General features: G+C 37.3%; 1 pseudogene; it reads left to right on the top strand.

Moving 5' to 3' along the window:
* Positions 1–304: 304 nt before the first annotated feature.
* LOC102838650 lies at positions 305–10,783 on the top strand (annotated as a pseudogene).
* Positions 10,784–11,173: the final 390 nt, after the last annotated feature.

The following is an 11,173-nucleotide window of genomic DNA, read 5'->3' as shown; positions in this document are numbered from 1 at the left end:
CTTACTATGCCACTTACATAGACTTACCAGGAGCAAGGAACCTCTACCAAGAATCCAGAAAGCATGGACAAAACCTAGCGTGATAAGGCAGAGCCATTGCCTAGAAGGTTTCAAAGAACAGTAATTCTTGTCAAGCTTCAAGAACTAAGGTAAATTTTTTGCTGAGATTGTTCATGCTTGGTGCCCTTTCCTATCTGTAATGGAAATGTCTACCTTATGCCTGTTCCTTCCATTGTACTTTAGAAACAGATAACTTAAATTCTAGATTTCACAGATAAAGAGGACTTTTGCCTCAGGTTCGCATATGCCTGAAGCCTCACCCATGTTTGATTCAGATGATTCTGAAAATTCAATTTCAGACTTATATTCAGTTCAAGACTTTTGGAATGATATGATGAGGTAAATGTGTTTTACATGTTGCAGTAACATGAATTGGCCGGGGGGAAGGAGAAGTATCATGGATTGAATTGTGTCCCTCAAAAAGCATGTGTCAATTTGGCCAGGCCATGATTCCCAGTATTGTGTTGCTGTCCTCCATTTTGTGATCTGCCTCCATTTTGTGATGTGTTACAAATCCTGACCTCAATGTACAGATGTGGCAGGGTCTGTGTGAGGTGTATCTTATAAGAAAATGTGACTCAGTCATTGTTGTTGTTGTCAAGTGCCATTAAGTCACTTCTGACCCATGATTACCCTGTATAGGGTTTCCAAGGAGCAGTTGGTGAGCTTGAACCGTCAACCTTATGGTTCAAGCTGATTTTGCAGTCCAGTGCATTAACTCACAGTGCCACACCAGGACTCCAACCTAGTCATACCCTTACTTAAATCATAACCCTGCTTAATTCACACCCTTGCTAGAGTCATAAGGACACATCTCTTCTATGCTACAGATCATCTTTCTGATGGCAAAAGCATAGATGGAATGATGTTGCTTTGTGCCATGGAGTGGATTTCAACTCATAACAAACTTGCATATGGTTTCTAGGCTGCAAATATGCTTTCTTTCATGTTGTTAGTTTACCTTAAAAACTGATGCTACATTCTTCTTCATATAGAGCAGCTTCTCAGATTATCTGCTTATCATACAGATTGAGTAAATATGGTGAAAGGGTGTAAAACTGACACACACCTTCCCTAGATTTACATGAAAGCAGAAAGTATCCTCCCTACCCCACCCCCCTACATGGACCTGCTAGTGGATTTGAATTACTGACTATAGTAGCCCAACCAACACACAAGCTACAACATCACAAGGATTCTTTATATCTATGGAGTCTTGGTATGGTGCTGTAAGATAAATACTGGACTGCTAACCACAAGTTCAGTCCTGGTGTGGCACTGTGGGATAAAGCACTGGACTTTATCAAGCAAGGTCAGTTTGAGCTAGAAGATCAGTGGTTCAAACTCACCAGCCACTACTTGGAAACCCCATGTTGTTGTTGTTGTTAAGTGCTGTGGAGTTGTTACCAACTCATAATGACCCTGTATAGGGTTTCCAATGAGCGGGTGGTGAACTTGAACTGTCTACCTTGCGGTTCAAAGTGACCTTGCAGTTCAGCACATTAACCCACCATTCCATACCAGGGCTCCAGAAAATCCCATACAGGGTCGCTAGAGTTAGAACGGACGCAATAGCACTTAACAAAAAGTGTATATATGTGTATGTTGTTGTTAAGTGCTGTTGAGTCAGTTTTGACTCATAGAGACCCTGTACAGGGTTTCCGAGGCTGTAAATCTTTACAGAAGCAGAAATCTTCATCTTTCTCCTGTGGAACAGCTAGTAGTTTTAAACTGTTAACCTTGGGATTAGCAGCCCGATTCGTAATCACTACACTACCAGTGTATTTATAACTGTTTATATATATATAAACAATTTAATAGTACTACATTGATAACTTGAGTGAAAGTTTTAATATATCTACCTCATTTCCTCATTTGGGATGTGTGATAGTCATTTCTTCAGTAGGTATAAGATGCAGGTAAGAGGTGAGATAATCTATAAAATCACTGAGAATGATGTGCTTAATATAAGTTAGATCTTGTTAATGTTCTCGGTAGTAACATGAATATATGATCCGAAAAATAAAGCTCTTTTAAGTCCTAAGAATAATTTGTCAAATATGCTTAGTTTCCTTAATTTCAGTGTTCTAAATTGTTAGTTGTCATGATCACTTTACATTTATGTTAGAAAGGAATGTTATTTATACTCTGGACTATAGTGTCTGGTACTGCACACATACTTTTTCTCACATTATTATAATAAAAAGAGAGTTCTGATGATGCACTCTCCATACAAAGCTTCCTTGTGTAGTATTAAGAGAGATCATTTGCCAAAAGAAAAACCTCACTTAGAAGCTAAAATTATGGGCAAACAAAAAAAGTCTTTGTGCAATGACTAGTTCACAGGCATGCTGTGCCTTGAGGCATGATTCAAATTTCCTCAGTGCATTAATTCTGTATATCTCTCACGCATATCCACCCTCATATATCAACATCTCCAACAGCTAGAATCCATTAGAAATCTCATCTTCTCTAACGTGTCTCCAGTTTGTTTTTCACTGAAGAGGAAAGAAGAACTGAATATTTAATCCCTATTTGAGTCAGAATCTACCCAACAGCACTTACCACACTCACACATTTGTTGTTGTTAAGTGCTAATGAGTGAGTTCCCACTCACAGAGACGCTATGTAGGGTTTCTGAGGAGCTGCTAGTGGGTTTGAACCACCGTTATTTTGGTTAGCAGTACAGTGTTCATCCTACAATGCCTCACCAAGACTTCCAACCCCCTAGTTAGCATTAAATGTATTAGCAATAAAAGATGAATGAAAAATGAAAGTGAAAGCTTTGCTATCCAATACACCACACAGAGTTTGTTTCAATAAAATCACTCACATTGTGAATTTTAAGTGACAGAATTTTAAGTGTTGTTTAGGTGTCATTGTGTCACTTCCAACTCATAGCAACATCATTTACAACAGAACAAAACAATGCCAGGGCCTGCAACATTGTCATAATCATTTCTGTCTTTGAACCCATTGTAGTTACCACCATGTAAATCCATATCATTAAGTGTCTTTGTTTCTGCTGAATCTTGACTTTACTAAGCATGATGTCCTTCTCCTGGGATTGCTCCCTCTACATAACATGCTCAAAGTATGAGGTGAAATCTCGCAGTCTTCAGTTTTAAGAAGTCTTCTAATGACTATGCAAAGGTATTCAACTCTGTGGATCATTATGAACTTCTTAGACAGATTTGTTCATTCTTGTAGCAGTCCATGGTATAGTCAATATTCTTCACCAATATCATAATTAAAGACATAAAGTTTCTTTATTCAATGTCCAACTTTTATATGAGTATGAAGCAATTGAAAAGACCATGATTCACATCAGGCAAACCTTATTCTTCAAAGTGACATCTTTGCTTTTTATCATTTTCAATAGCTGTGTTGCAGCAGATTGATCAAATGCATTATGCCATCTGATTTCTTGACTGTTGCTTCCATAGGTATTAATTCTGAATTTAAGTAAAATGAAATCCTTGAAAACTTCAATTTTTCTCAATATAAGGAGTCCTGGTTTGGCGCTGTGGGTTAATGTGCCAGATTGCAAAGCTGTTTGAACTACAAGGTCAGTTGTTCAAGCTCACCAGCTGCTTCTTAGAAACCCTACACAGGGTCGTTATGGGTCAGAACTGACGCAACGGCACTTAACAACAACAACATCATGAAGTTGCTAGTTGGCCCAGTCTAAGGACTTTGGTTTTCTTTATGTTGAGTCATAATTCATACTGAAGAATGTAGTCTTTTATCTTGAACATGAAATGTTTCAAGTCCTCTTCACTTTCATTAACCAAGTTTCAGGTTATTAATTAAATTTCCTCTAATCTACTGATTTCATGTTGTTAATTAGTTTTTCCTTCAATACTGATACCACATTTTTCTTCATATAGTGCAAATTTTCCAACTATCTTCTCAACAAATTAAGTAAATATGGTGAAATGACATAAATCTGACACACGCACCTTCCATGATTTTACACTACTCAGTATTCCTTTGTTCTATTTTAATGACTGCCTCTTGGTCTGCGTGAGCACAATGAAGTGTTCTGGTATTCCCATTCTTCACAATGGCATATATAATGTATAATGATCCACCTAATCAAATACCTTTACACAATCATTAAGACATAGGTAAATGTTCTGATACCCTCTGCTTTTACCTCTGCTTTTACACAGAGCCAGAGCTGAGAAACTTTTGGTCAAGTCCCACTGGTGGAGCAGAATGCCTGGTGGACATTTATTGGCAGAGTTAAAAGAGCTTTGTAACACTTGCCTAGGCAGGACAGAGAGCTGACTGAGGTGCCAAGAGTCATAGAGAGACTGGCCTTTGGACATGGTGGACAATGATTCAATAACTGTATCACGTGCCATTTCTGATCCTGATTGTAACCTGTTTCTTCCCTAATTTTCATTTTACTTGTATCCACAATAAATATTCTTGGAAGCAAAAGTCAAGAAATCACAATCATATTGCACTGGGGAAATCTCCTGTAAAAATGTTAAAATGCAAATATGTCACTTTGAGGACTAAGGTGTGTCTGATCTAAGCCATACTATTTTCAACCACCTCATATGCATGTGAAAGTTGGACTGTGAATAAGGAAGACCAGAGAAGAGTTGATGCATTTGAATTATGGTATTGACAAAGAATATTGAATGTACCATGGACTGCTAGAACAACAAATACATTTATCTTTGAGGAAATACAGCCAAGCCATGGTTTTTCCAATCACTTCATATACAGTGAAAGCTGGGCAATGAATAAGGAAGACTAGAAATGAATGGATGAATTTGAATTATGGTATTGGAGAATATTAAAGATATCTTTGACTGCCAGAAGAATAAACAGGTCTGTCTTGGAAGAAGTACAGCCAGAATTCTCCTTAGAAGTAGGAATGGAAAGACTTCATCTCACATCAGGAGGTACCAATCCCTGGAAAAGGAAATCAGGCTTGGTAAAGCAGAGAACTCATTAGAAAGAGGAAGACTCCAGTGAGATGGATTGACACAGAGGCTGCAAAAAATGAGCTCAAATATAACAGGGATTGTGAGGATGGCCCAAGACCTTGCATTGTTTTGTTCTGTTGTCTGTAGGGTCAGTATAAATTAGAACAAAATACCCTATTAAACCCTAAAGTTGTATTATATGTGAGTTCTGTGTAGCTATTACAACACCCTGGAGAAGTAGAGAATGTTTTGGAGTGACAATTGGTGTCAGGATTGGTAAAAAAAATGTTGGAGAGTGGAGGTTTGTCTGGTCTTCATCACATAGGAACTGGTCTTGGGCTATTGATCTTGATCCTCCTCCCAATTTGTGAAGTTAGAAGATGTCAGTGTTGCCATCCCATTATTTTTACAGCATGTTTATGGAACTCTTCCAAATTTCTTGGCATAGACAAATGAGCACTTTTAGTGTTACATTCATTTGTTGAAGCATCTCAGTTGATATTCTGTTAATTCCTAGAGCTTTTTTACCCAAAAAACTTTATTCCTTCCACTTATCTGTTAGTTTGTTGTACTGTGGTAATTTGCATATTGCTGTGATGCTGAAATCAATGTCACTGATAATTGAAATACAGCAAGGTTACCAGTGGGAGAAGTTTTCTGGAGAGTTATCAGAGTAAGACAAAGAAAAATGACCTGTCAATCCATTTCCAAGGAGAATGGGTCAGTGAAAACCTTATGGATAGGTGTGTAACATTGGCTGACATAGTGCTTGAAAATGAGCCCCTCAATTTGGAAGGAATTCAAAATATGACAGGGTAAGAGATATCTTCTCAAAGTATAGTTGACTTTAATGAAATTCTAAATAGAAGAATGATTAAGGATGTGGGAAACCTAGACATTATTCTATCAGAACCTAACCAGTAATATTTTACTTCTATTGAAATTTTGAATTTAGAATGATAAAGAATGCTTTATTTTAAATTAGTTCAAAGACTTGATTAGCTAAAATCAAGGCCAACAATTTTAATATTTCCTCAGTACGTTTTAGCATCACTTTTAATTTTATCTTTATGTTCTTTCTTTTTATGAATTATTTATGTTCCTCAACTTCCCTTCGTCCATAGACAACAGATAGTATTGAGAGTATTAGTGATTAGAGTTAAAAAAGAAGATTTGTCAAAAAAAAAAAAAAGAGCATGATCAGGGGTAATATTGAAGACTTAGTGGTACTTAGAACAAATAAACAGATTCCATATGAAAATAACATCATACTAATAGCATACCAAATGCCAAAGAGTTGTGGCATGACATCAAGACCATCATACAGGTAGAAAGCAAAAAGTCATTAAAAAGACAAGAAAGAAGGAAAAGGTAAAAATGAATGTCAGAAGAGACATTAAAACTTGCACTCCATTGTAGAGATGCTGAAGCAAATGGAAGAAATGAGGAGGTACAAGAGCTGAACTGAAAATTTCAAAGATTAGCTTGAGAAGATAAAGCCAAATATTACAACAAAAATGTGCAAAGATCTGGAATTAGAAAACCAGAAAAGAAGAACATGCTCAGCATTTCTCAAGCTGGGGGAACTGAAGAAAAAAATTCAAGCCTTGACTTGTTATTGAAGGATTCTCTGGGAAAATTATTGAATGATGCAGAAAGCATCAAAAGAAGATGGAAGGAATACAAGAGTCACTGTACCAAAAGGAAATGGTTGATGTTCAACCCTTTCAAGAGGTAGCATATGATCAAGAGCCAATGATACTGAAGGAAGAAGTCCCAAGTGCATCGAAACAATTGGCAAAGAACAAGGCACCAGGAATTGATGCAATAAAAACTGAGATCTTTTAAGAAAGTGAGGCGGCACAGTAGGCACTCACTCATCTTTGCCAATAAATTTGGAAGACAACTATCTGGCCAGCTGTAATGGCCATATTTGTGCCCATTACAAAGAGAGGTGACCCAGCGGAATGCGGAAATCATCGGACAATATCTTTGATATCCCATGTGAATAAAGTTTTACTAAAAGGAATACAGAAATGGCTATAAGCATACATTGACAGAGAATTTCCAAAGGTTCAAGTCAGATTCAGAAGAGGCGGTGGAACAAGGGATATCATTGCTGATGTCCGATGGATCTTACCTGAAAGCAGAGAATATCAGAAAGATGTTTACCTGTGCTTTACTGACTACACAAAGTCTTTCGATTGTGTAGATCATGACAAGCTAGAGACAACATTGTGAAGTACAAGTATTCTGGAATGCTTAATTGTGCTCATGAAGAATCTGTACCTGGACCAAGAGGCAGTTGTTCAAACAGAACATGGGAACACTGAATGGTTTAAAATTAAGAAAGTTGTGCAACAAGGTTGTATTCTTTCACCATACTTATTCAACCTGTGTGCTTAGCAAATAAACTAAGAAGCTGGGTTCTATGACGAAAAACATGGCATCAGGATTGGAGGAAGACTCATTAACAACCTGCGATATGCAGATGACACAACTTGTTTCCTGAAAGTGAAGACTTAAAATACTTTCTGATGAAGATCGAAGAGCACAGCCTTCCCTATGGATTTCATCTCAATGTCAAGAAAACAGAAATCCTCACCACTGGACCAATAAACAATATTTTTATCAACAGAGGAAAAATTGAAGTTGTTAAGGACTTCATTCTTCTTGGATCAACTATCAACACTCACGGATGCAGCAGTCAAGAAATCAAATGACGTATTGCATTAGGCAAATCTGCTGCACAAGACCTTTTTAAAGTGTTGAAGAACAAAGATGTCAGCTTGAGGACTAAAGTGCGCCTAACCCAAGCCAAGGTATTTTCAATAACCTCAAATGCATGTGAAAGTTGGATAGTGAATAAGCAAGACAATAGAAAAATTGATGCTTTTGAGTTATGGTGTTGGAGGAGAATATTGAAAGTGCCATGGGTTGCCAAAACACCCACCAGATCTGTGTTGGAAGAAGTGAAGCCAGAGTGCTCTTTGGAGGCCTTGATGACTGAACTTCGTCTCTCATGTTTCAGACACATTGTCAGAAGGGACCAGTCACTGGAGAAGGATATCATGTTTGGTAGGGTGGAGGGTCAGAGATAAAGAGGAAGACCCCCAGTGAGATTGATTGGTAAGTGGCAGCATCAATGGTCTCAAGCGTGGCAACAATAGTGAGGTTGGCCCAGGATAGGGCAGTATTTCGTTCTGCTGTGCGTAAGGTCTCTATGAGTCGGTACCAACTCTATGGCACCTAACAACAAAAAATAGCCTACTACATACATCCCCGTATTCAGGAACATAAAGAATATCTATATATGATATAATTCATTTTGACTAAATTAGAAAAAGTTTGTAATTTGCATTGAAATTTCTGAAATCTGAACACTATATCTCTATTTTAGCTTTTGTACTGTCATTGTAAGTATATCATTACTTCATTACATCCTTGTTGTTTTTTGTTATTCTTAGCAGGTTCCTGGCTCAAAGTTACCTTGTGTACAAGAGAGCAAAACAGTGCCTGGTCCTGGACCATCCTCACAGTCATTGCTCCGTTTGAGACCATTCTTGAAGTCCCTATGACAGACAATCCATCTCAGTGAAGGTCTTCCTCTTTTTTTTCTGACCTTTTTTTTTTTTTTACCAGGCATGGTGTCCTTCTTCATGGGTTGGTGCCTACTGAAAAGATGACCAAAGCACATGAGACAAAATCTAGCCAACCTTGCTTCTAAGAAGCAGTCTAGCTGTACTTCTTCTATATCAGTTTTTTCCCTCTCCTGGCAAGCTGTACTATATCCGATATTCTTGAACATCATAATTCAAATGTATCAAGTTTTCTTGGTCTTCCTTATTTGAGATTTCACATGCATATGAGATGATTAAAAATACCATAGCTTGGATCCTGTGCACCTTTTCCTTAAGGTAACTTCATTGCTCTTTGACACTTTAAAGAGGGTTTTTTCAAGTGCCTTTTTTCAATGTAATACTTGACTGTTACTTCAATAGGTATTGTTTGTGGGCACAAATAAATTGAATCCTTGAAAACTTCAATATTTTCTCTGTTTATGAGATTGTTTATTGGTTCATTTGTAAGGGTTATTGTTTTGTTTGTTTTACATTGAGGTGCAATCCATACGGAAAACTGTGTGTGCATTCAAGTAAGTGCTTCAAGTCCTCTTCACTTTCCGCAAGCAATATGGTGTCATTTTTCTATCACAAATTGGTAATGTGTGTTAGTCCAATCCTAATGCCATGATCTTCTTCATATAGCCTAGTTTCTCAGATTATTTACTCATCATACAGACTAAACACAGATTGCGTAGGACTACAACCCTGACACATACCTTTCCTGATTTTAAACCATGTGGTGACCTCTTGTTCTGTTAAAATGACTGCCTCTTGGTCTACCTTACAGGTTACACATGAGCACAACTCTGGAATCTCCATTCTTCACAATGTTATTCATAATTTGTTATGATCAACACAGTTTGGAAGCATTTGCATAAACATTATGAAACAACCAAACACCTTTCTAGAATTCTGTACTTTCATGCAAGATCCATGTGACATCAGCAGCCAGATCCCTCATTCCATGTTCGCTTCTGAATCCAGCTTGCAATCTGGCAGCTCCCAGTCAATGTGCCACTGCAACCATCTTTAAATTTTCTTCAGCAAAACTTTATTTGCAGGTAATATTAATGATATTTCTTGATAATTTCTGAATTCTGCCAATCACTTTTCTTTGGAATGGTCACAAATATGAATCTCTTCCAGTAAATTTGCCAGGTCTTCCAAATTTCTTGGCTGATCATTATGAGCTTGTTGAAAGATTTCAGTTGGTATTCAATCAATTCCTGGAAACATGTTTTTCACTAATGCCTTCAATGTAGCTAGAACTTCTTCCTTCAAAAATCATCAGTTCCTGATCATATGCAATCTCCGAATGGGTGCATGCCAACCAATTCTCTTTGATAAAGTGATTCTGTGTTTTCATTCCAACTTGTTTTGATGCTTACTGAATCCTTTAATATTTTTCCCATAAAATCTTTCAACAATGCAAATCAAGACTAGATTTTTTTTTTTCCTCCAATCTTTCAGTTTGAGAAATATTGAATATGTTTCCCTTTTTGGTGTTCTAACTCCAGGTCTTTGCATATTTAATTATATACCTTCATTTTCTCAAGCTGTCTTTTGAAATTTTCTGTACAAATCTCTTACTTTATTTGTTCCTTTCAATTTAGCTATTCTACATTCAAGTCTGCTTGACTCAGAAATACTAAGTACGAATCTGCTCTAGCTGCTGAAAGAAAAGTTCTCACTAAAGGAAAAGGGCAAAGACATGTTTTAAGTTAAAAAACCCTATCAAAGCTACAAAGTTAGTTTCTACCATAATCACTGCAAAATCGATCTTCTGCAAGGGAATGTATTACCAAATTAGAAACGTTGTGTCTGTGATTGATGAACAGGAAAGAAAGCCTGACTGTGCTCAGCTCAGTGGTTTTAGTAAGGATCACTACTGTGAGAAGAGAGCAGCTCTGGCCTGGCTCATTCCCATGCTCTCTAGTCCAAAGACCAATTTGATCCTCTATCACATATCATGGGACCAGAGGAAGATCTACCAAGGAAGAGAGAATATTTGGAATTTATTTGTCATGCACCTTCTGAAAATTTTATGTCATATTTCCCACTACTCCCACCAGACCAGAGAAGGGCTTTATATGGACACAGGTTGTACCTACTCCTGCAATAACTATTAAAGAAAATGTTGCCAAATATTTGTAATTTGAAGATTAGAACTGGGTAGTTACCTTGTTGTCCTACTAGTACAAGATAAGGTATGTTTCTTTAATGAGACTCTTGTATGGGAAAATGACCTAAAGCAAGTTTTTCCCCTACTACTCGTCGGCTCCATACGATAAGCACTGTACTAAGAACCACAAGGTCAATGGTTTCAGACTGTCAGTCACTCTGTGGGGAAAGATGAAGCTTACTGCTCCTGCAAAGATTTTTAAAAGACTTGGACACCCTATATGGGGTTGCTATGAGTCAGAATTGACTCAAAGGCACCTAACATTCTACATTTAAGTACAAGTTTCAGAGTTTCTTCTGAGATCACTTTGGTATTTTCTTTCTTTACTGTCTTTTTAATGACCCTTTTCTTTCTTCTTGTAT

Source organism: Chrysochloris asiatica, unplaced genomic scaffold, assembly GCF_000296735.1.
Source record: "Chrysochloris asiatica unplaced genomic scaffold, ChrAsi1.0 scaffold00012, whole genome shotgun sequence".
Taxonomy (NCBI): domain Eukaryota; kingdom Metazoa; phylum Chordata; class Mammalia; order Afrosoricida; family Chrysochloridae; genus Chrysochloris; species Chrysochloris asiatica.
This window is presented reverse-complemented; position numbering and strand designations above follow the sequence as displayed.